The 26,385-nt window shown below is 43.4% G+C and overlaps 1 protein-coding gene across 6 annotated transcripts in view; it reads left to right on the plus strand.

Moving 5' to 3' along the window:
• TSPAN18 (tetraspanin 18) overlaps positions 1 to 26,385 on the plus strand; it is a 116,124-nt gene that overhangs the window by 13,683 nt on the left and 76,056 nt on the right. For 2 of the 6 annotated variants that reach the window (XM_057364331.1, XM_057364339.1), the window contains exon 2: positions 6,910 to 6,988. The exons of 2 other annotated variants lie outside the window; for them this stretch is intronic. The gene's annotated coding sequence lies outside the window, so the exon portion shown is untranslated. Of the gene's footprint in view, positions 1 to 6,909; positions 6,989 to 8,921; positions 9,001 to 10,567; positions 10,671 to 26,385 lie in introns of those variants that run through there. 2 more of the 6 variants (XM_057364348.1, XM_057364377.1) reach the window with 2 other exon arrangements.

Consider the following 26,385-nt stretch of genomic DNA (forward strand, 5'->3'; position numbering starts at 1 on the left):
CCCCCAAAAATAGTGACTGTGGAGACCATATAACCAGCCCTAATAGCCCTTAAGAAGTTGGTGACTTCTTGGGTTGTACCCTTTAGTGGTATCTGAGGAGCGATGTGGTCCTGGAGCATTTGCCTGTTCTCACTGCAACAATCCTAATCAAAGCCACAAAGAGATGGTTTCTTTCTCTGTCCTGAGGCACTCCCAGATGCTTCCTTGAGAAAGCAATTTGCTTTGGAGTTATTAAAACAGCACGTAAAAACAAAAGAAAAAGCAAACCAACTTCCAGGGCACAGGTGTGGAGCTGCTGAGTATTAATGCCAATTGTGCAGCTCAAAATCACAGCTTTTTTCTCGGGATTATAATAGTGTTTAAAAATTAAGCCTTGATCTTGATGAGAGCTCAACTCCCTGAGCTTGTGTGGAATCAGGGTCAAGRTTTTTAATTTGTTTGTTCTTCAGAGATGCTGAACACCTTCTACAGCAGCTGAAATTAGTGTGAGCTGTGTGTGCTCAGCATTTTGGAAGGAAAACAGTGTATGTGTGTGTGTGTTGTGAGCTGTGTTGTACAGAAGCCAGGATCTCTAGGGGTTTGCASTATCTAATAAGATGCCCCTATAGTTGTTTCCTAATTAAGCCCCAGACACCTTACATGGCTTCTCTTGAACTTCAGGACTCTGCTTTTCTYCAGCATATTTGAGACTTCTAGCCTGGCAACTCCTTGGAGCTTTCTATTAAGGTATTAAGGGGAGGAAAACCAGTTGGTTGCCTCAAGCTGAGGAGGAAATGCTAGACTTGAAGGATTATCTCAGTGCAATGAATTTTAAAGACATTTTTGCTATACATCTGTGGAAAGCTATCAAAATGCTAATGGTGCTGCTGTCTTTTTTAACCCTTTCAACATATGGATCGGATGAAGGGGAAGTGAGAATGATGCTATTCAACTGTAAAAAGGACAGTTCAGTCAGAAATTAAGTTTTAGGTAGCTTTTCTTCTGTTAGTCACTTCTCCCAGTGATAAAGAACACTGATGCAGCCATCATTTGGACAGAGCAATGCTGTCTGTGCAGCTGAGTCCATCTACAGGTGTGGTGAGGCCAGGTACTCCCTGCATCAGCACCCTCCAGGAAAGGCTAGCACAGGGCTGAAGCGCTCCCATCCACACCCCTCCCCATCCTGACCCCTCCAGAAAATGAAAATGAAGTTGGAACCAGGTTTCTGTGGCTGGGTGTTTCCTGCAGGCCCTTCTTGGAGTGGTTCAGGTGGCAGCGTCGAGTCTTGGTGCTTCCCCAGCCACTTTTTGGACATGCACTCTGCCCATGGTGTCAAGGATGCCTCTGTTGTGGGAGAGGTCTGTGTGGCTGCCTCACCATCCTGAGCAAGGGAAGATGTGGGTTTTGAGTGGACACACAGGTCAGAGCATTGGGAATGTTTGCTCCAGGGCTGCTGTGAGCTGGGCAGCAAGGCTTGTCTCGGATGCTGRGCAGGTACTGTGTTTGCAGCAGCTCTGTGCTGCTGTGGCTGCTCTGCTGCTGCTGCCAAAGTGGCTGGGTAAGTCTGTGCAGGAGGCAACCAGGCATATTCCTCTGGGGATGCTATCTGTGTCTGTGAGGAACTGCTGTTCCATTTATTTAGGCTTTTGGCTGAAGTTTTTGACGTGTTAGGAATATSTCGTTCAACTCTACAGAGATTCTGTTAATGTTCTGCTTTGGAACCAGGTAAATACTTGGGTAACCAATGATATAAATAACTGAAATTGTGTGTTATTAGACCCATGAGGCTCAGTCGTTCCTTTAGCTGTCTTGAAATATGTAAGAGCAATGGGTCTGTCTGTGCTTATCTTTTTAATCAGGACCAGCCAGGCAATTTCAGCCCTCAGGAGAGCCCAAATCACTGAGCTGCAGGGCTATTTGGGCCATTAAGCTTATGGCTTTCAGGTTTCAGTGAACCTGTAATGTTATTTATTTATTATTTTTAAGGCATATTTACTGTTAAATATGAGCTGCCAGCTTATTTCATATCTTTGAAGCATCAGTCTTGTCCATTTTGCCACTGAAGGGCATTGGCTGCCAACATGTATCACCTGCGGGCAGGAGCAAGGGCAGGCAGTGTGGAAAGGATTGCTGCAGGGATGGCTTTGGGGTTGGGACTAAGGAGGACTGGATGGAGCAAGGTAAAGAGACAGSATAGCAGTGAGAGACTGTGGATAGRCTTTGTCTTCTCATTTGACACGAGTATGTTGAGGTTGTGTTGCTTAGGACATCCTAAACTAGATTGGGTAGGACACAGGGCAAGTCTGCTTTAGGGAAAACTGTTTTGACTGGGATTGTTCTAAATTATATGAAGATACGGCTGGTGCATAGTGCACTAAGCACTATGGTTTCCTGTTTAGCTTTTAGCAAATTTATTACTTTAAGTCAGTGTCTGTGAGAGAAGAAATAGCTATTCCCCCCATCCCCTTATATTTTTTCCTATCAGGGACGGTTACAATTCATTTCCCAATTTCATGTATATTTAAAGGTTGTTTTCAGTAGATTCTTCTCTCTCTAAATCTTACCTTTCTCAATAAGTGGCTTTAGGAGTTGCAAACAATATTTTTTTAAATAAGAAATTATTCCCCCTGAAATTTTTGTGATTATTGGAAAATATATATCTCTAACTTTTCTAATTCTTATTTCTCACAAAAAAGKTATTTTTTGCTTAATCTTGAAAATTTAAGGTTGAATGAATAAATAGGTGTCTCTTAGAGTGTCAGTAGTTGTTTTGCAGACATAAAATTTAAACTGTGCAATTTCTTTGCATTTTCCATATGGGTTTTTGTGTGTGCTAAGAGAAAGGAGCTTGAGTTCCATTATTCCACCACAATCCCTCCCTGCACGCCAGAATACGAAGGTGTTGGCAGTGGGAAAAGTAGGATTTACAGTGGAGTRTAAGTACGTGACATGTCAGTGTCACTTCTGTGATTAAGTATGCAGGTAATCTCTGCAGATTAAATGCTAAGCACAAATGCAAAACAAAATCCTCTACTGTGCATGAAGAAATGTGCCATGTGGAGTCAGGTTTTTGGGTGAGCCTGTGAAGCACATTGCTGGGCTGGCCAAAGGGGCAGGGATATGCAGGCATGGTCTGTAAAGGGCATTTATTGGAAGGGAATTGGCCACCCTCTTTGATAGAAAACAGTTCAGATGTTCATTTTATTTTGAAATAGAATAGGAATCTCTGGCTTCTGCCTTTTCTTTTTTTTTTTTTTTTTTTTTTTTAAACACATCTGCATAATTTTAAAACTGCAATTCTCCTTTCTTGTGACTGCATGAGGAAAGAAGGGGTGCAGAAATACCACAGTCTAAATCTTGCAAGCTGCTGTCTTGCACAAGTTGGCTGTGGATTCTCTGCATGTACTAGTCTATGTTTCTGAGGTGAGAAGAGTTCTAGGAGATGCAGCCATGACAGTAAAGAGAGAAAGTTCTCTATTTGCTCATATTGGACCTATCTGTGCTCTCCTATCAGAGATATGGAGGTTTAAAACATTGGAGTTGTGCTCTGAAAGATTTCAATCCTYGGTGTAGCAGTAATTATTTCCACCAAGAATCTTTGTGTTTCCAGATTCCCAAGACTGAAGATACCTTCCCCCAGGAYATGCAGCAGCATGATGGGTAGAACACACCTTCTGGGAAAAAGATAGTTCTCAGTTCAAATATTGGCTTGAACTTTAGGCAAAAAGTCTACATGAACCAATCTGCAGTGTTCCAGAAGCCAGGCACTCAGTCAAATTTTTTGTTGGATGAGCTGGGGTTGTTGTCCATGTGTGTGGTCGTAGCCCATGGCAARTGAAAGGTAATGCAATTTAACTAAGCTCTATCACTGCTAAATTAAATTACCTCACGTCATCTGCAGGGGATGAGCGTGCACATGGAGAGCTGCCACAGCTCCACGGATGCTCAGTCTGCTCTTACTGCAGTGCCTCAACTTTATTGGGATTTCTACCTGAGAGTCCCAGGGAGCAAGCAATAGGTGACAGCCAATTGCACGAGAAGGAAATAGAGTAGTGTCGCCATTTAGAGAATGTAGTCCCTGAGTCTCATCACATTTTTAGTTTGGGAAGTTCAGGTGGCTGAATRTGAGGTGGATGGAAATAGAGATTTTCAGCCATTACTGTACCAATTAATACAACCAAAAGTTTGTCTTCTCCAGCAGATGTTGGCTCCCTGACCAGTCAGGAGGTCCTTTTGCTTGTAACAGGCAGTGGTGCCAAACACATTTTTGTTCTCTTGGGAATGTGTTTCCTGAAATATTCCTTTCATCTGCAATGAATTATTGTGCTTGAAACACAGGAAACATTCATTTCTTTTTCCAAATATCCATGAGAACTTCTTTTTAAAGGAATTGAAAATGTCCCATTTGATAGCAGATCCAGCAGCAGTCTGTCCTCACTTTCAGTTGCTTTGTCTCTGGGATCAGCATTCCTTTTGTAGGAATACCAGGAGATACTGAATGATCTGACCTTGGCATGGATGATCCAGCGAATGTGGCAGCCTGGAGATGTGTCCAATTTGACTGCTGCAGTGGGATTTGAAGGTAGAAAGGACACAGGATAGCAGTTTGGCTCCTCAGTGTTTACATTAGGAAGAGGCAACTTTAGCAAAAGCCTCTGTGCAAGTCTGTGTCAGCTCAGCCTCAGGAGACCAAGAACAACAGGCCAAGCCTTTGTTCTGATGGGCAATGGGAAACCTCCCCTTGGTCTGACCTGATCCCCTGGGGCTCATTGTGTGAGGGAGGCAGCCTCAGAACCTCGGAGAGGGGAACAAGGGCTTGCTCAGAGGAAATGTTGAGTCTCTGGTCCCCAAAATCTTATCCTGGCAGTGACCATGATCATGGTGGTGGGCAGTGCTCTCTGCAGTGATTCTCATCTCAGTTGTTTGGTGCTGGTGGGGTGATGTTGGCAGCATCACTGCACAGTGATTATGGAGTCAGGGTCACAGGTGCTTCCACATCCTTGTGACCTGGTTGCTTATCCTGTTTTCTTCCAAACCAGGACTGAAATCTTCTATTATTGACTGATAAAAGCTTTTGAGCTGAAGATTGTCCCATTCATATCATCTCTCAGAAATCATTCCAGTGTGACAAACTCTCTTTCCAGCTCCGGTCTCTCTCTTGCTRTGATTTTCTGGAAACCAAGCTTGAAATGTTTTTCTTAAACATACATGAAGTTTAGCATCTGTTGTTGGTGACACAGATCATTGCACGTGGAAGAATGAATGTGCAAGTTCATGCACAACTGCTTTCACTGTACAATGGAGATGTGGTTAAATGGGAATTAGGATTAATATTGGATTTAAGATTCTCATAGTTGGCTGGTAATAGCCTAATCTCCTCAAAGGCTGCAGGCAGGCTGGCAGCATTCAGCTCAAGGCCAACGTTGTTTGCAAAACCTGAAAGAAATTGAATTTTGATTCTTAGWGCACTTTAATCATAGCCTTTCAAGATAGGGATGGGAAGAGCATATACTATCTCAAATGCAGCCTTTTAATTTCTTTAATGTATGACAGTCRGGTCATGACTGACGGTAATATTTTTCATTTCCTTTTGTAAAAGCTTAGGGATTYTGATTGATTTGGGAAATGTATAAATTGCATTCTGAAAGTAGATATACCAAAGTCTCTGTGTAGGCAGAGTGAAATAAATCCARGTAGGGCAGCACACACTCCGCAGTTTAAAGTGCTGGGAGTGCTAAATGTCTCTCAGGTAAGGAGGCTCAGGAGGCTGTACAAGTGTGGAGCTCCTGGGTGTGATCTGGTCAGTTCAGTCCAGCCTGGCTCATTTGTTGCTGTGGTAGAGATGAAATGCATTGCTGAGTCTGTACAGGTCCCAGAATTAATCACTGTGTTTGACATTACAGCCCATTTGGAAAACAACGTGTTTTAACATGAAGCATTGATGCTTCTGCTGTTTATTGTGGCTGCACTCTTTCTGTGTACCTAGTCTTTTCTGGAAGTCAGACATTTAGTTATCTAAATAACTTGTTTCTTCAGTTAAATATGAAGGTAGACTTTATGTAGGCTTAGTCCTGCATTGTCAAAYAGAAAAAGGTGTAAAGTTTGCCTGTATAGATACTTCTGATTCCTTATTTTCAGCTTTCTCTTTGACAGCAGTTTTGATTGGTTCTGCCCAAACACTGAGAGCTGTCCTTTGCAAAATGCTTTTCTCTCTGTATCACTGCTAGTSATAGCCTGGCAAAGGTTGTCTGCTACAATTCAATATCCATGTTGCTAAAAAGAATTACTCTTCTGCAGAGGTGGTTAGTTAGGTGGTGATGAAGCACCTTTAACTAGACCTGAATTCACTCTTATCAATTTGTTTTTTTCTCAGCCTACCTGTATAAAACTCCACCTAGATAGATTGCTTTGGACTCTTTCTCTTTTCTTCTYTGTTAGTCYTCCTTGCTTAGGYTGCMTTTCCTCTCACTGTTGCCTTTGTGYAGAACCTGTTATCAAATAATCCTATTAATTAATCTTTTTAGATAATCTCTAGAACACTTAGCATCAAGCAGGACATTTTTTTCTGAGGTATGAAGTTTCCTTGTGTACCTTAGTTCACCTGGCTCTCGGCATGTGAAATTGAAAAATGCACTGAGGGTTGTCCTTTCCAAGGCTCAGGGCCCACATGRTCACCTGATSTAAATTTGAAAGACAGTGACTTTAGGGGCAGAGACATTGCATTATTAAATGAAATAATGTTCTCAGAGTATAAGGGAGCATCCCAAACATTAGGCCAACTGGAATTCAGGTGTCTGCTGGGGCTCTCAAATCCCTTAAAGCACAAGCTTGTTTAGGGTATGTTGATGGGCAAATTTCTGTTCTGTTTTATAAAAGCCATAAGCCAGCAGAGCCTGGCCTCTCAGCTCCATTCCCTTTACTCTTCAACAGAGATTGAAGAAGAACAGTGGATGGTAAAGAACAGTGCACAGAGAGGGAACCTGGGCAAGTCTGGCATCCAGCAGCAAAGGTTAGTAGAGATGCATGAACTGTACRGCACAAGAAGGTTTATTTTGGTTGGTGAAAAGCATCCAGGTTTTTTAATCAAGACCTTTGCAGAAATCAAACAGCCTGGTTTATAGCATGCAACAATTCATGGAAGTGCCTTGTGAGCATCTTGAAGGTGTTGTTTTGTTGGGTATTTTGACTGGTTGGAAGGATTGGTCTGTGTTTTTTCTGGTGTGTAGTGGGAGGTGACAGAGTGCTTAGAACAGCAGTGTGTAATGAGACAGTGCCATGCTGGTGRGACACGTGCGGGGGGAGCTCAGGGATTTTTAAACCTGTAAAAATCCAGGAGAACCTGGATTAATGCCACTGCTTGCTGTTGTAGCCTCTAGCAAGCAGATCAGGAGCTATTAAACCCCTCTGAACAGAAATAGGGGTGAGGGGGAATATCTGATAACTTCAGCTTGTGTCAGTTGTACAAACTGCTTGGAGGAGAGCAAGCACAGGCATAGTGATTAACAAAATACAAACAAACAAGAACCAAACCAAACAAAAAAATCAAACCAACAGGGGCAACCAAACCCGCTCCACATGTGTCAGGGTGTGCCTACCAAGAGGATGCAGGTTTTCATGCTGGCTGAACTGTGCAAGGGGGGAAAACGTGCTATGTTAACYTGTAGTAGCATCTTGCTATGTAGGCTAAGCACTATTTGTAGTCAAGGAATTTTTTATTATTATTTTGGCCAAAGCCTTGGCATTATAAAAAAGCAGTTGAGCTGATAGAGATGAATGGTTGTGAATAAACTTCTGTCTTGCTCATGGTACCTTAGAGAGCCCAGTGACAGAAATGTATCTATGATTGCATAGTGGCTATTTCTTATTCTTTCACTGAGTCCACTCTGCTCAGCCCTGAGACTGACAGAGACCCYTTTTCCAGCACTGAAGCTGCCCCTTAAGGCTAACTCTGCTCAGAACAGACCTCWCTGATGATGTTGTGCTTCTCAAAGCATTTGCAGCCTTTCCTGTGCAAGGGCAGCCAACAACACCACAGCTAGCACTGCTCCACCAACACTTTTTCCTTCCAATCCCCAGCKGTGGCCAGCAATGCACAGCCCCTGCGCTCTGCTGTGCCCTGGCCAGCCCGCTGTTTTGTTGCAGACGAATGCGGCGGGATGCTCTGTAAACTCTGATGGGGAACGTTCGGAGCTGTTTGCGCAGCGTTACTCATTTATCCCCCGAACCCCTCCAAGATCGCTTCGGCTTTATCGCTGCTGATAAGCTGGTGTGCGATCTGAGGCTGAGCCATCCGCCAGAACCGAAGGCAGGCGGGAGTCCCAAGCGCATAGTTTGGGGGCAGCTCGGTTTCTTTCCTGATAAGCCTGTGCCTCTTGCGGCAGTGCAGTGCACACTCCTTTTAAACTGTAATCATAATCCTCTTTGCAGCCGGCGCTGCTATCCCCACAGGAAGCATTAGCAATATCACCAAGTGCGGAGACTTCATTGTTTTCCCCTAATCTGCAAAGGGAGCTGAGACAAGACAGAGGAAACTTTAACCTATTCCGTGCCTCAGTGGCAAATAATTAGTTTCTTACTGAGTGGGAAAACGGGGGAAGCCTCTCAGTTAAGATAAAGTAAGCGCAAGGCTCACGGGCTTATCTTGCTCTGTGGAATTCGGGAAAGGACRCGTCCTTGAATTCGCCTGTCTGGCGTGCCCTGATTTTGTGTTTGGGAGAAATGAGTCTATTAGAGCTGCYCTAAGTGATTGCTGGGTATGAGACACCTCTTGCCAGGAAATGCGGTAGCCGTGCTTTTGTTTAAGGACCTGAACAAAAGGCTCCGGATGCTTAATAATGTGCAAATTTGGGTGGGTGGGATATGGAGAAGGTTAATAGGGCAGGCAAACAGAGGAGGAGCTGAGTTTGAGAGAGGAGGAGAGGAACGCCGAGGACATGGCAGCAGACAGAGGGAAGCAAAACAGGAAAAGCAGCCCCTTTTTGCCATGTTAAAGTTAACTTAGTCCCCACTGACACTTTTGGGGTAAGTGCAAGCTGTGTCTGATGAAATAATGATATTTTCAGCCATGGCTGYGTGAGAGGTCACAGTGTACTCGGTGTGCAAGTCTGAGTGCTGTGTAAGTGCTGTCCAGACACTGACCCATCACAAGGTGTGACTGGCTGTGGGAGTGCTTTTGGGGGTGGCAAATCACTTTGGGTCGATGCTTTACCTTTGCAGAACTCACCTTTGAAAGCTGCCTGTCATGAAATTTTTCTTGTCATGCTTGGGTCTGAGGCTGGGCTGTGCTTTTCCTGAAAAACTGAAAATGAAATACGAGTAGCTGCCCTGGCCTGGCATGGGGGGCACAGATCTGGAGTGGTGAATGGTCTGYTTGCACATGTGCTGTGCCTGTGAAAGTCCTTTAATCCAAAATACRACAAGAGCAAAGGAACAAAAGAAAATGCTCTCAAAAATAACACAAGATAAGGATCTGGAGAATTTGCTTTTTATTTTGCTCAAGAGTCCCTGGAGACTTTGTCTTTTAAGGGAAGAAATGCAGCTTTCAAGGTCGAGTTGTTTTGTTTTTTTTTTTTTTTTTTTTTTTTTTTTTTTTTTTTTTTTTTTTTTTCTTTTTTTCCCCCCCCCCCCTTTTCTTCAGACTTCAAAGGCAGTCAGCTGAGAGCTTCTTAGGAATGTTACATCTGTTCAGAGTGAACATGGATTGGTGGGAAGGCACTTCTCCTTCCTCCAAAGTGTCTGAAATTTGTACACAAATTTTCTTGAGACTGGTAAATAAAACACAGCCTTAGTGGGGCTGGGGCTGCATGATGCACAATAGTGAAGGGTGGGAAGCCAGCAAGTGAGAGTRGTTTTCTGCAGAGGCATTTAATTTAAACACAAATGATTTTTTTTTCTTGATCTTAATAGAAAACAGTATAATGTCTGTTCCTTTTAATAAAATTGTTTCAAGAAATCRAAACTGAACAAATGGAATTAAGCGTGAACTAATGCTTAGCTGCTCCTCCTCAAACTTTTAGATTGTGCTAGGTGTGTACGTGCTGCCATACCTGGCTTGTCCTTTTGCTTTCAGTCTTAATCTGTGTGTATYAAAAAGTGAAATCAAACTTTTGGTTTCTGGCTCTAGCACTTTACCTCCTGATCCTTCACTGACTGATCCAAAACCTACGGGCAGTGGAGGGGCTTTKAATCAGGCACTTGACACGACACAGRAAAATGTCACTGCAAGCTTGGGTGACAGAGCAGGTGGGCTTAGGATTTGGACCTGGTCTGACTCTGCTTTGCCTGTAATGCTGGGAATTTATTGCTGATTTTGATGAAACTGATGTGTGGCATTGCTCAGAACGTTTGGAAATCCTCTCCTCTGTAGGGCTTATGGACACGATCAGGTCCCAGACAGCCTTGTGCATAACTGCCTCTTCACATCACAGAAGTGTAACTGAACTGTAAATGGTTTTCACACCAATTATTTCCCTCTTGTTTTTGAATAGAACCGGGAGGGGGTTGTTTATCCCATTTCCCTGGTGCAGCTGAAACTCAGAGCAGCAAGCTTGTGCTGAAGCTGTTTTTCCCTCTGCATGTTTCCCATAAGGAGGCCAAGGAGTGTGAGATTTGTGATTCAGTGTGTGGCTTTGTCACATGCATACCCAGGCTGAAGATGATAGAAATCTTGGTGCTATCTCACTTCAGACTGGGTAAGTGTATTTTATTTGTTGCTTCTCTGGGATTTTCTTTTAAATTAGGCTTCTTAAATGAAGAGCAGCAATATTTAAGCTTCTGTGTAAATAAGCAGAGAACCCTGGCTTCATCTTGACTAATCTGTTTAACCTTCATCAGCCCAAATATTTACTCTAGGCATTGGATATCCAGGCAGTGTAATTCTAATGCTAAAATTCATGCCCTGAGAATGCTGTAGATTGACTAATCCTGTAGAATTCCAGAAATCCCTGTCTGAATAAATAAACTTTCTGTATGAAGGATTATAACTAAATGCCGTGAATTCAGATCAGTAAAGCAGACGTGTAGCAGTTGGYCCATTTCTCCTGCTGCTTACTTATGTATTTTTATAAGGTTATTCRTCTTAGTCTAAATAGATGTGTAAAGAAAACTGCAAATACTGAAGCACGATGCTGTTGTATACTGCATRAAGAAAGTTTAGCCCTCTGCCTTTTTGCTAGCACTTTTATCAGTTTTCAAATCACCATCAGCTTCATTAACCCAGACCGTTGAAATTGTTATAYCTTTTGGATATGCCATTTCTGGTGAATCTGTGTTTTGTAGGTCTTTGACCTCTTCCTGCAATGGGGCAATGCAAAGTGTCCATTAAACAGTATCAGAGATAGAAAATTTGTGGCTCAGTTGCTGAAGATGTCCCCACCGCCTCCACAGGCACATTCCCCTGCTGCAGAGCAAAGCCTGCAACATCCGGATTTATCAGCAGCAAAGTTGATATCTCATGACTGGTGTGTGGTTTCCTTTGCAGGGAACACTTACAAGACCCCCTGCGTAAATCTGTTGGTTTAGGCATGGTGTAAGCAAACTTGTGAGCAGCTAGGCTTCTGTACTGTCACTGCGATCATTATCTGTCTTTGTGAGATTAAAGTGCAGATTTATTTGGGATCCTTATCTTGGAGAAACTCTGTTACTATACTGTCATGTTGCCCTGCCTGTTACTGGACATTGTTGCAGAGATGTGAGGGTAATAAACACCCAGAGGACAGCAGTTAATTTGCCTGTTGTAAATGGAATAACTAAATAGTATGAGATCAAGGTACAGAAGTAAAATCAAAACTGTTCATGGAGGACTTCACAACAATGTTGGTCATTAGGTTCATGARAAGCTAATGTGTTCTATCTGAGAATTTTGAGAGTAGACTTGCAAAAATTAAATAACAGGAGGGCCAGCAGGATGGATTTGTTCCCTCTTGGCAGGGAAATATCCCAGCCAATTTTACTCTGTTTTTTGCTTGCAAGATTCAGTGTAACCAGTTGAAAACTGGAAGGAAGAAATTGCTCAGCTGCTGCAATATCAGGAAGACGTTTAGCCTGGAACCTGTGCTGCCTATGGCCACTTGGTCCTGACAGATAATTCTCTTTGCTGGAAAAGGAGCAGTAGGAGAAGAATTGCACCTCACTTTACTTGCCAACAGGCTCCATAGGGAAATTCCTTCTCTGTCCCGTGCTGGGTTAGTCAGAATTTAACAGTGTATCTGGGGAAGAATCAATGCAGTTAGGCCRCTAATCTCATTTCTGTCCTCAGATAAGATTGTTATCAGAGTAATTGTCTGTTTGCTCCCCCTTCTGAGTCTAATCAGAATGGATTGTGCCAGTACCTCCTGGGGCAGAGGAACTTGGATGTTGATCACCCTCAAAAGAAAGAGAAAATCCTCAGTGTATATTTAGTGTAAACTTCAGTTTTGTTAGACGTTCACGGGAAAATCATTGGGAAATAACTTGCTCAGACATGTCTTGCGCTTTTCACAGCAATACATTTGTTCTGGTTTAAAGTCTAAGTTTTGTCAGGCAAGTTCATGTAGTGCATGCTGCAGTGAGTATTTTGAAAGGTAATACTGTGCACCAGTGAAACTGGTATTTCCCAAGCCCTGGGAGGGAACAAGTTCATGTCTGCAGAGAATGCATGCTCTTAGGTGTTCCAGCCAGCAAATAAACATCTGAACAATTAGTGCTTTTCCCCTTCTTTCAAAGCAAATTGCAGGAGTGGGTGGATTTTGCTGGTGGGCATAAAGGAGACTCAAAGATATTAACTTTTCATATATCCTTCAAGCTGGGACTAGAATTTCTCTTGCTGTGCTTACCTGAGGAAATGCRCTGTTTGGTCTCTTTGTAGAAGCGAGCAAACCATAGGTAATGCAGCGCTCCAGTGAGACACAGAAATGATGCTGCTCCCCCCTTACAAAGGTGAGAAAACTGGGGTACAGGTGTACCACGGGCTGCCAAGGGAGCTGTCAGAGCAGAGTTGTGCAGATAAGATCTGTGCCAGAGCTGGATTGGTAGCGACTGCTCCTGATTTCTGCTCTGGGTTACATCTCCCAGCTCCAACCACCAGCACTGTGTGAAAAGCAAGATGTGATCCTGTCCTTAGTGGTGGTGCTGCTGCAGGGATGTTGTCTGGCTTGAGCAGACTGTATCCCTGGATAGTTCAAGGAAGTTCCATGGCTTTCGGGTGTGATACATAAAGCTTGAAGGCATTCCACTGGAGAGAGTGCTCAGGGCTGCTGGACTTGCGTGGCTTGTGTGTGAGGATGTGTGCTCCAAGTTGAATGATGCAGGTTCTTTCAGGCACATGAAAAGGTCATCTTGAGGACCTTGAATTTGGTATGGCCACAGCTGCTTCTATCCTAATGTGTGCTTGGTGGATATTCTCTRAAACTTCTATTGCATAGTTTGCTGCTTCCTGCTCCATTAGACTTCAAATCACTAACTGTAGTGGTAGTTTCATGGCCATAGTGTCCCTTTTGGCTGGAACTGTAACCACTTTCCATTTGCTGGATGACTTAACTGATGTTGCTCTCCTTTTTACAAAGAGAGAAACAGACTTGTAGAAAGAGAGGAAGAGAAATAAAAAGAGATGGAAAAGGTATTTTTAACCTTTGCCTATATCGCACTGAAGAGATGCCAGAGACAGTGATTAGAAAAGTGCTTCTGGAACTGGGAGTGTTATAGTGGCACCAGTAAGCAGAGTCTGAGATATGTAGGATGGTGTGGGCACCCTACTGCCTCGAGAACTGGAGTTTGTGTTTCCACACAGAGCTGCAATGTTGCCTTTCTGGGACCTAGCTGTGGTGTGTTTGATTTGACCCTGCTTACATGCCACAGTTGTCCGTGTCCAGCAGTAGAGCTTGTGGTCTTGAAGTGCCSTTCGTATGGTTTGTGGCCTCATGCACAGGAATTATTTTTTTTACCCCTTCTCCATTTCATGTGTTGTTTCTTATGGTTTTTGGTGCAGTTATGTTTTGTTTTTTCACTTGAGGCATATTTTTGGCACCCCTTGGTCYTTTAATAGGCTCTCATGTTATCAGACACCACAGCTATACATGCATTAAATATGCTTTGTTATCTGGATTTCTTTGTGATCCAGTCATATTCCAGAATCTCCTCTCCAGCTGTTCTTTTTTCTGTAATGATCCAGAGGAGAGTGTTGTAATTTACTTAGCTGCTTCTGCTGGCGCAGCACTTTGGGGTCATCCTGACTGGATGCATCGCTCCCCGTATTGGGGTGTTGAGGGTGAAGTTGTACACTAAGGAGCTGTTGGCTGATTTATGAAAAGCACGCTTTTGGAGGCTGGGAGCAGATTCCTCTGGAGGGGCTGGTGAGCTGCAGTCCCTGCCTGCTCCCTTTTTCCCCTATATATCCACGATATATCTCTGTGTCTGCTCCCTTCCCTCCCTCAGCTCATGGCTTCATCTGCCCTGGGAAATGCTGCCCTCCCATCTGGCACCCACAGCACTGCTTATCCAGTCCATGCAATGCCTGTTTGAAGCCATAACTCTAAATATCTGTCCAGTAACCCCTTCGTGCTGGACCTTGGACTCACCCACCAGTTTGCAGAGTGGTGAGTCACAGTTACCCTTTATCAAAATTACAAGACTKCTCTTTGAATCCTTTAAAGCACCTGTCCCCATCTCTGTCTAACCTGGGCATTCCCTGGTGAGTGGGGTCTACCTTGAAAATCTAAGTACCAAACACCAGCAAAATAAGTGTAGCATGAGCCTATYGCAGTTACTACTATGGCTTCTCCAGCTACCATAAAAAGCTTTTCTAAACTCTATTAACAAGTGAACACAAGAGATGTCACCAAATTGTCAGGCCCAGGCTGTCAGCCTGGTCTTGCCATGCTCAGGAGTACATGATGTGACAGAGGAGCTCCTGTATCAGAGTTGATCTAAGGACAAATCTCTCCCTTGACGCCTCCAACTGCTATGCTGCCTCTCAGTAGCAGTTGGAGATGCTGAGATAGCTGAGAATTCACATAAACTAGTTCTACTCAGCTACAAGAATAGCCATGCATAGTGTGAACAGGGGTAACAAGTCTTGCTAAGCAATAGTTTTCAGAGAGTTTACATGGAGAGATTTATTGTTGAGGCCAACAACAAATCGATGTGGGAAGCATAGTATCAAAGMGCAGAAAACGAAAGAATAAGAAGAAATATTTTACATGTAACCTCTTGTGTGCAAGGGGATGTGTTGCAAGGGGATTTGTCTTTTTTTATGGGTCCTAAGTTATCTCTGATAACAATCTTTATTTGGTTGGATTAATCCTCAGAGGATTTGTGCAAACTGTGGACAAACTTTATACATATGCACCATTTCAGCTAAGATGGGTCTGGTTTGGGATTGGTAGAAGAAATCCAGCTAAGTTCAGTGAGAGCTGAGGAAGGCATTAGGCTGCTTCTGAAAAAGAACTTCTGCAGAAATTATTTTGTGTAGGTGGGCACTTGAGTCCTACAAGAAGACACTTCCACCACAGAAGTTGCCTCTTACCCATGCGGCATAAAGGTCAGGAGAGAGGAAATAAGTTTTTAGCTAATTACAGGGAGGCATCAACAGCACACTGGAAAACACAGCAAACAGAAAACGGTTCAGGTGATCAGCATTTCTTTGAAGTGAAGCCAAATGTAAACTTTCTGGTTACAACATGTCATGGTCTTTCCAGGGCAGAGGTTCTAGCCTTGCCTCCTCTTAAGCACATCATGTTGTGAATATTTAAGGCTGGCTTGTGCCTTTGGGTGTTTCTCAAATGAGAGATGCTAAAGAATCCTTCTTTCTTCTGTTGAATACTAGAAAGGGGTCTAGTTTATCTTGTTTTTCCGGATTTCTCTTCCATTGCTCGCAGTAGTTTGAGTCTGTTAGTATCACACCAGTGGTGAATCACAGCACTGCCAATATTTTGAGCCCCACAGTTCAGCAGTTTGATTCTAGAGAATGTCCTGTCCACTTGCACTCTGTTCCAAGAGAATTGTGGCAGAGAAAGTCGAGATGGAGGCCYATCTTCCTACCTTAGCTTTTGCAGGTGGGATCATGATTGCTGCCATTACATTTTATGCCGGGGTCTCCATAGGTTAAATGACATATCCAGAAATTTCAAGTGAAGCTCTGGCTTCCCAGAGATAGGAATRCCAGTAAAATGTGGCTCTGAGTCCCAAAAACATTCAGTGTTGCTTTGGACACAACTTCTGGGAGAATTCTTCCGTACAAGAAGGAAGGGAGAAGACTGATGCTCTGCCAGACTTCTGAATTAGACACGCTGGACTGTAAGTCCCCTGAGAACCTTTTGGTGAGAACCCTGATTCCTCCAGTAATTTTTGTGATCTGCCTTCAGCTCTCACTGCCTTTGAGATTTGTACCTGAACAAAAGCTTTGGTCASCCCTTCAATAATAAAAATTGGCAGCTAGGATCCTGAATGGCTTTTTGCTTCATATTTGCTGCTGCTTCCCATCATCAACAGCAGTAAAGTGGCCTGGGGTGAAAATCAGCACTAATTTGGGAGTTAGATTGCCTGTGTAATAAGCTTCTCTGTTATTCTTTGGCAGGAGCAACAGCTAATATAAATTTTTTGCTGTCACTTGTGCATGGGCCATGTACCAGCGTCAAAGTTAATCCCTCAAAATTATGTTCCATTATAAATCTCTCTTCACAGATGAAGTGGGTGCAATTAGGCAGAGAGGTCCAGAACCATTACCAAAGAAAAAAAGCTCTGAAGGACAAAAACAGTCTGCCTGTGCATCACAAAATGGTGTAACACCTTGCCAGTCACCTCCAGAAAACAGAAGCGCCTTGGCCACAGTGTTCTTGGGGCTTGTTTGGCAGCAAAAATATGTTCTGAGTTGACCTGAACTGAGATCCACCTTTTTCTACGTACAAAGTGTAGGATCTTAAGAGGAATTTGAAGCAATTTGTATCAGTTCTTCCTTACTTCTTTTCTTCTGATAACACACAATGTTTAATGTCTCTATTCCTGCCTGAGCACTGGGAGATCATCAAGACCATAATAGGCTGAAAAAATCCCCAGCATATTTAATTAGAGATTATTCTTTTGATGTTTGGGTTGATTCTGAGGCTTGTTTTTTTATCAGGTTACTCTTGGGTAACCCTCTGTATTCAGAACAACTCCCCTGCTTTCATGAATGTCAAAGACCCTCGAGGTTTAAATGTACTGGTGTGGTTAAATTGCTTTTGTTTTTTGAGTTTCATATTAAATTCTTTTTGGCTAGAGAAAATGAAAATGCTCCTCTGTGTAACATTCTGACTACTCTGGGCAGGGCTGTACAGTGATTGGCTTCTTACACCCAATTTAGAAACCCAGTTTAAAAGTGATGTCTGCTGAAAGTTTCTTCTTGCCCTCTTTTGTAAGGGGATGATGACAAGTGACTTAGTTCAGGGAGTGAGGTTTGGTTTTTTGGGTTTTTGGTTTTTTTTTCTTGTTTGTTTTTGTTTTTGTTTTTTCTTAAGTTTGTTCCAATGTACAGTATGGAGAGTTTCCTATTAAAGCTCTCATACGAATGTGGCTGTATGTATTGAGTTTTATCTTCCTGTTTCTAAGTGCAAAACTTTAGAGACATTGCAAATCTACTCTAAAGTCATTCAACTTAACTTTATTCAGACTTTTGAAATCGAAGATGATGGAAATATATTGCTTTACTTTCTGTTCACTGTCTGCAACGTTCTGAAACATTTTACTGTCAGCAATATTTATTATTTCAGTTTGAATTGGATAGAATTAATTTCAGAAAATATTAAAAAATGTCTTTCTGCTTACATGGGAGTCAAACTTGAGTTACAATGCCCAGGACAATGATGAGGTAGCCATGAAAAACTGCATCCAGTTTTTATCATAAAAAGCTCAACACAGTAATCTGGTTTGCAATAGAAAGTCGCTTTATTTTGCTCGTATCTGGCCTAYTGAGCAAAGGGGAGAAACAGATTTATGAATGAGAACGGCTTGCACACGAAGCAGTTACTATTCTATACATCAATCATTCGTCATTTTGTTAAATTGAAGTGTGCTAAGGGTCTGCTTGGTGTGCTCCTGGCTCTGTTCTGTCCTCTTTCATGGCAGGAGAATGTGTGTGTCCTCCTCTGCCTTGCATAACCCTCAGTGGGCTCGAGTTTCCTTCAGGCTGCTCTGTCCTCTGAACGGGGCAAACAATAATCGCTGATTCCTCTTGAGAATCCAGAGGCTGCTCATAGAAAGGCTCCAAAGAAGCCTCCTTGACTCCTCTTGCTGTGTTTTGCCAAGTACCAGGGGGAGTGTGCAGCATGTGATTACAGCCTGCGTGTGTTGTTCTTCTCCATTTTTCCTGAGTTTTCTCAAAGTGTTTTCTCCAAGCATGCTAAAATGTCTAAGGAAGGGGTCAAAGTTCTTTATATATTAGAGTAAAATGGGGTTGAAGTTCTTTTTATGTTAGAGTAAAACAGGGCTGAGGTCACCACCCGGTTCTTACTGTTGTCAATTATGACTTACTGCATCTTTTGTAAGCTACATGTGAGAAAAGTGTAGGGAAACTGGCTGAGGTTTTTGTAGCTGATAGAATCTCCAACTGTGGCACTGAACCACYGAGTAAAAAGCCGACTAACAATGCACTGACGTCAGGCTGCCTTGATGTGACTGAGGGAGTTTTTGTCTGCGAAGACAAATGCTGGAATAAATCACTAACTGGGTTTTAACAACTGTGGTGGTTTTGGTCTGGTTTCTGAACTTGGAGATAGACAAAGAATTGCAGCACAGCATCTCATTTTCAAGCTGTTTTGACCAACCAGCAACAGGGTCCTGTATGTGCTGGAGTCTACCAAGACACAAATCTTGACAAACTCCAAAACAATTAATTACAGTTGATAGTTGATGCTGGAATATGGGTCAGATCAATCACAGGAAGGGTTTCCTCTTGCTGCTGCACCAGAACAACCTCAGGCTGCTGTTTGGGGTGGCAGAGAGAGTTCAGCTGCTTTCCACAGCAGACAGCTTGAGTGGTGAATAGTTTTTGTACACAGAATCCATCGTCTCTCACGAGGGATGTGACTGTGAAGTAGCTGACTTCTGAAAACAAGCTTTCTGCAGACACTTYTTTCCTCCCAACAACAAAGGTCTTGTTTGGGAATGCTTTTTGGCTGCAGTCTTTGCGACCCCCCTGGGAAATGCACTGTGCATTTGACTTGCACTCACCAAAGGAAAAAGTGAAAGTAACACAGCTGTAGTGATTTACTACGAAGTTTTGAGGCTAATTGCCTCATATGTTTAATTAATAACTGACACATTCTGTCCCTCAAAGAGCTTGGAGAACTTCCATCTGGACCCCTAGTGATTACAGCCTGGAAGCCATCCCTGTAATTAAGGAGCAGGCTATAGGAGGCCTGTTCCCATTATGGGCAATTATTGTGCTTGCTACTTTTCCCCTCCTTTCTTACAAAAGGACTGAGAAAATAGGGCTCAAAGACTAATCTGACACAAAACCCTGACTAAAGAGGTGCTTTGTGCTACCCCATGGTAGAATGATGGGTTATGTTTTGGTGCCAGCACTCTTTTCTTCAACAGGCTCTCAGGGGACAGGTTCTCCAAAGAGCAAAATGAGTCTTACACCAAACTTGGTCAATATTAACTGCCAGTGCAAAAAGAAGATTTTTGCAAGGAACCAGGCAACTGAATATTTCTACTGTTACTTCTTGATCTTTCCCTCCCAACTTTATAGACTTCCACTCGGTTTGACAGCTGCTCATCTGCAAAGACTCTGGCTAGCTCAGGAGCCCTCAGAGTAGAGGATGCTGTGTCTTTAAGCCTTCCATACAGTGCTGAAATGTTATGACAGAGCATCTCACAGGGGGATGCGGTTTCCATGGCAACCCCACACTGTAAGATAAGCAAACTGGATTATTTTTTTTTCCTGAGAGGTTCAAGAGCAAGGAAGGAATGAGGCGATCTGTCAGCAGGCAAGACTTGAAAAGAGGAAACCATGTCCATTAATCCTGTAGCCCTGGCTGCTTTGTGTTTTAATTAGAGAATGCTATTATGGCAGAAAGCATGGGCACCTCACCCTGTTATGGGTTTTTGAGGACTTTTTTGTTTATTTCTCTTTTTATATCTCCAATTAATACAAAAGAAGGGGGGGAGAGAGAGGAAAGAAGCTTTACTAAGGCATAAAATGAAGGTCTGCAATAAAGAGCCTCGGGATCCCTGCTTCAGAGCTTGTACCCAAGCCAGAGATAGGAGGTAGTGGGGATGAGTCTGCCATTCTCAAATTGAGAGTGCATCTTAAATTCTTCTCTTTTTCTGTCTYATGACTATGTTTAGCAAAAATGGAAGCCCCCATCCTGCATGTGTAACTGTGTGACCATGGAATAAAGCAGGGAAGTTGTGACTTGTTGTCCTTCCCAGTCTGCCCAGWGGCATCACATGAGCCTTTATTACAGAGCTCTGCTGCCTTCCCCTGCCTTGGTGTTGGGGTGGTTGATAACTTTGGGATCACTAGTTATCCTTACCTGAGAAATCCTCTCTTTCCAAGTGCCACCACCTGTGAGGATGCAGGACACTGTGCATGCTGAGAGCCAACCATGTAAGGACRAGGGGCAAAGCTTCTGCCCCTCGTGAGAAGGCAGCTCCCACACAAGCTGCAATGGCATCTCAGTGATCAGATAATATCTCAGTAGCAGCTAGTGCACCAGCTGGGTAGGAGACTGTGCTGGTCTTGTAAATGTGCTGTGCGTAGGAGTTTATTATGGAAAATATTTTGACAACCTTTATTATTTTCAAACACTTGTATGTGTCACCAGAAAATTAGAGTTAAAGTAAATGTTAACCCAACAGCAGTCTTGTCTGCATAGTTTCCATGTCCGTCCTTGATGGAGTACTCCCTGCTCCTTTGCAGGGAATTGAAGCCCACTATAAATCTTCATGTGGAATGAAAAGAAATTTATTCTAATCCTTTGAGAAAGCAATATACCAAAGACATTCATTTCTACTTTCCTATAAGCAGCAGTATCCCAGCCTCTTTTTCAGGGGCTGGTGCTTACAAGGAATTCCTGTAAATGTATTTCTCCTTACTTTATCTCAATGTCTTCTTCAATGCCCTTGAAGAGTTCAGCAAAACAAGTTGCAGATTGAAGAGCCTCAAAACTGCTGTTCTGGATTTGAGCACCTCCTATCCAAAGTAGTTTTTTCTTATGACTACAATCCATGTAGCAGCAATAGTTGTTAGCAAAGTTTGAAGTTATGGGCCAAACAAGTGCTATACCTTGCATGGGAATTTAGGGTTAAGGCAGAATGATACTCAGCCCTTTTTGAGTGAGCCATCAAATGTTCTGACAATATGCAGGGTTAGAGGCAGCTTAATTTATTTGGAGACTGCTTTCTTTATTCCTTTTTCTGGCTGCAGGGACAATTTTAATTTGGTGTTGATATCAGCTTTATCTGACGTTTAAAGCTAAGCTGCCCAAAGATGACTTCTTGGTTGTACTTAGAAAGAAACTGCTTTTGACAGCTTACATCAGGTGTGCTTCACTGCCAGCCAGCACCACCTGGACATGTGGCAGGTTGGCTTTGTCATCCTGGCAGCTGGGGCAGAGCATTCCCTGCCCCTCACCCTCCTCTCAGGACCTGCTGTGCCTGTGCCCTACCAGGACAACCCCTCCCACACCTGCAGCTCGGTTCACACCATTCTCTGGTCTTCATAATTCACCTTGCACWGGGTGTTGTTAAACCCTTKAACACTGCTCGGGTTTGCTGTCCCYTGAGGTACTGCCAGACCTGAATCCCTGCCAAACAAAATTGTTCCACCTGCTCCTTGGCTCTAAGCATCTAACCACCGGAGCCAGGCAGAGTTCTGTTTAGAGAGCAGAAATAATTGCGGTGCTGTGCTGTTTCTCAGCAGAGCTGGCGTGTCCGTGTCACCGGTGAGCTGGGGAACGAAGGAGTGGCTGTGTTTGCCTCGTTTGGCTCCTTTCTCATGGCAATCTCTCCAGGACTTTCCTGGTCTGCCCCAGATTTTTGGTCAAAATTAATGCCCCTGAGTTTATGGTGGAAGGGAGCAGCTGGAGAATATTAGGCTCGGCTCCAGGCATGATTTTGAGAGGGCCRGTGCCTCACAGCTAAAGTCTGGATGTTTTAACCGATTATATGCTGACTCATCACTTCTCGTGGTTGCTTTCCCACACCATTTTTAACACCCCACCCCTCTTCCTGATGATAATGCATTACTTGTGCATCTGAGTAGTTTATTCTTGGATAATTCTTTTAGCTAGTGCTGTTTCACACTTATTTCTTTYCCCAGTTTTGCCCAGCACCCAGGAGGTGCCCATGAGTTGGACTTTTGATGATCCAGATGTATCCCTTCCAACTCAGTGTATTCTACCATTCTGCAGTAGATAGATTTCTGACCATGACTGAAATACAAAACCTYTTAAATCAACTAATGTCATCCATCCAAAGTTTTTCTTCCCTCAYGTGCTTGCCAGACAAAATCCCTTAAACAAACCCATCAGGAAAAAACGAAGGTTGTTTGGTTCTGAAGCCCTTCCTACCTTTTGCTGTTTGTCCTGAACTGAATCTGTGTATCTGCGCACTCTAAGGAGCGTAGAGCTGTTTTAGGGTCTGTCTTGGCGGAATTTTCTTACTACTATTTGTATGTTATCTTAGCCTGGAAGTCATTTAGCCTTAAAAACACAGAGTTGTGCTGCTGCTCATGAAGARCTGCCTCTGAGAGGCTCATTAGTGGGGCTGCTGGCACGCACTGCCCTGGGCACACACTGACCAAGCATGTGGAGCTTGGCCTCAGGGTGGAAGTGCAGGGATTTCTGGGCAGCCAGATTCCTCTGAGCTCTGTTGAGATGCTCTCTGTACTTTCTACAGTTTCCCTGGCTCATCAAAGCRTTGCAAAGAGGGAGAATACACTTAGATACGGTTACCGTGGAGTAGCAAGGGAGTGCACAGTCTTGGAGCAAAATTGTCTTTTATGTATTTTGTATTTTGTTTCCACACATACCATACTGGTGCATGCTGTTTACATTCAGGTCTGTTTTAGACATCCGGCATAATTCAAGAGCACTGTGGCTCTGGATGCATGCAATAAAAATATTTTCATACTCTTTTCTACAAAATAATCCTTGGGTCTGTAGTTTGCCAGTTTGTGGTAGCTTCAAGGCTTTTCCCAGTGAACAGAATTTTTTGAAAAAGGAAAAATCTCTGGGAGCTGTATTTATGTTCTACAAGTCTTAATAATAAAAGAGAATTAATTTCTTTTAAACCTCTCCAAGCAATTTCCSCCAAAACTTCCCTGTCCAAAATGGTTTGTTGAAGCACATGTGAATGTATCTATGCTCTTTAAYAACACACTGAAGAAATATTTTGGTGCCAGGACAAGCCAGGACCACAAATTAAATTAGATGAAAAAAAAAGCTAGGTTGATATGTTTCACGACATAAATGAAAGATGCTTTGGAAAAAACTGAGAGGCAGTATTCCTTCTGGACAAGGCCTCAGCATGAGAACACGAACAGCAAATGGATTTATWATTGAGGACATGTACATCAAAGCCAACTTGACGGAGAAACTTTTTGTCCTAACCTGCATTTTTTGTCTTTGCTATTATTAGATATCATGCATTGGTGAGCAGTAAGAGACCAGGATATTTTTCCCATCTAGAGTTTTTGGTATCTGATGTAAATGGCTCCAAAACCCCCTTGRTTTTTGCATTAAGCCTGTATGACTTAAGTGAGCTCCAGACCCCAGGCTGGCCTCTGGCTGGGGTGACTTTCACTCTTACAGGGTGATGGTGCAGAGCCACAGAAAGTGGGAAGGCACCACCTGGAGTAGAAAATGACCTCAGGGTCTTTGGACTGAAAGTTAGAGGAAAAGAAATGGAGCATTTCTCTAAGACAAATATTTTCTTTTGACTRTTCCAGTTGATGACATTTGTAGGGGGAAAGCCTTTTTGCAGACAGAGCAGAGATCAAATGTATGCCTCTATTGGCTTCTAACTTACACCAGACCATGAGAGTCTTTGACACAAGTTCATTTTCTGAAATTAAAAATAATTAAATAAAACTGGGAACTGATCTTGATTTCCCTCCTGCTAAAGCCTGTCTAGAACCAKGGCAGAATTTTCAGATTTAGAAAAATTCTGAGACTTCTTTTTTTTCTCAAAAGCTGTTCAACTTGAATTTCTGTGTCTTTGGGAGGTGGAGGGAGGGAGCTTGCCCAGTTTCATGCACATTCATTGATTACAGCGCTGTAGTGCTCAGCTCTTCCCAGACGTCTAAAATCGTTGTMAGTAATTGGGTTAAAGTCAGCATTTATCATACTTAGTTAGCCGAGATCTAATCGTTCTTTCCAGAATTGTTTGCTGAATTGCTTGGCATGTCTAACCTTATCGGCCCCGTTAACTTCTTATCCCCATTTGACAAATCTAATCTCTGTCTTTACTTCTGCAAGGAGAGAGACAGGAATCCTTAGAGGCTTCTGTGGCTTGCTGTGCAGCCAACCAACAGRCATCCCAGAAACTATGGGGAAGAGGCTTGCAGCTGCTGGAGAAAATTTGAGAGGGTTTAAGGTTTAATGGGCGTGGAAAGTAGGGTGTCTTGTCAAGATGGTTTATTTATTTACTCATTTTTATCTGTTTTAAAAACAGAAGTAGAAAGCCTGCTAAAGTTAACAGATGCCAGCAGTCAGAGATTGCTACATCAGGCCCAGGGCAAAGGGTATAGATGGTGTTTTGTGTCTTTCACAACCCACGCCATTGTGTCTTGCTTGAGACATTTTCCTCYAAGCTTATAAAATCACTCTTGGCTCTGGCTATTTTCTGAGAGTATGACTGAGCCACTTTACAGGAAAACACTTACAGTGCWGTGCCTGAGCTGCACACTGGGGACCTGAGATTTCCCTCCCTCATAAAGCAGAAGTGACACCACCAACGCAAACAGAGCCACAGCGTTGTGCAACTGAAGTCAGCAAGCAGAAAATCCAGCCTGTGTTCTGTGGTGTATGCTCATTTCTGGCTATTTTTGCTMTGAGAAATTTTTGTGAAATGGAGGGCACGGAGCAGATAGGCATATGCAAGGCCAGAGAGACTTTCTTTGAGGTTCTTAAGGAGTTTGCAAGCACGTGCTGAAGAGCWAATGTCTGCCACAATTGGGAGAAGAAGTTGGATGTCCTCTTCCCCTGTGTGTTTGTGTGCATAATTTTACATAATTCACGTTCTGATACACAGGGCTGTCATTTGCCACCCAAATGGCAAATTGTGGTGTGCTTGGCTCAGCTCCATGAGTTGGAGGATTTTTTGTTACCTTCAGATGGAAAGGAGGCTTGTCTTGGCACACACTCAGTTCAAGGGACCTTTAGAGGGTCGCTGTCCTTGCGTTGGGTATGATGATCAATAAGTGCTTGATTTGCTACAACTCAAACAACTTGCTCACAACTTTTTGTGCGTCTCAGCCTGCTCAGAAAGGCAGGGCTTAATTACTGGTTGGGTTTTTCCAAAGGGATGTTTGCCCGGATGTGAGCGTTCCCCCGGGATCCCTGGCTCACAATGGAGCCCTACGTCAGCRCTGGGGCCTGAGGCCCCGGGGATGGAGCCCGGCCAGCAGCGCTCGGCCCTTCCCTCCTGGCGTGTGTGCCTGCTGTCCGGAGGGMACACATCCAAACGTGAACCTGGAATCACAGTCTGAGTGGAGCCCTAAATTCAGCTCCGTTCTGGGCTGGTGACTCTGCTGGTGGCTGTCCTGCTTCAGCCGGCTCTGGCTCCAAAGGGCACATGCATTTTCCAGAATGGAGGTAACAGCGACTCTCCTCAGCCTTTCTAAAGTGCCTGCCTGCACCCATGGTGCTTGTGCTTGCTGGAACAGGAGGCATCAAACTCAGCTCAGATCTGCCTAARCTGGATGGGTGAAGTGGCATAAACTAACAGGAGGGGTCGGGAAGTCTTTCAAATTYAGGGGCAACATACAGGATGAAGGAGAGGAGAGAAAGAGGAAGCTACTCATGGAGTAAATCCAATGTTTTGGGAGGGAGTAAAATCTTCAGGCTTTCCAGTGAACTTCATTCAGACCTTTGTGTCTTTTCTTTGATCTGGGCTCTGCTTTACACCAGGTATCTGAATAAAGACCAAAGGGTGATAGAAATCTCCCTGCATTTCTCGATACTTTATTTTTCATTACTCTATCCCTTTCTGCCTTCCATGAAATAAAGTCATTAGATGCCTCACCTTAGAAACTGAGGAATTGAAATATGTGGTGTTTACAGACATGTTGATTTAGCATAGCAGTTAGCTATGTCTGAATGATTCCCAGAAGATGGGAAAAATTGCTAGTGAAGAGACTTTTTGTTCAGGGCAACAGGAGGTGATTTACRTTCTGACAGCACCATACTAATGGATGTTTGTAGCTGCAGTCTGGACATGCAAAAATTA

This window comes from Malurus melanocephalus, unplaced genomic scaffold (assembly GCF_030028575.1).
Source record: "Malurus melanocephalus ecotype Western Australia unplaced genomic scaffold, MMel_1.1 scaffold_2, whole genome shotgun sequence".
Lineage (NCBI taxonomy): Eukaryota > Metazoa > Chordata > Aves > Passeriformes > Maluridae > Malurus > Malurus melanocephalus.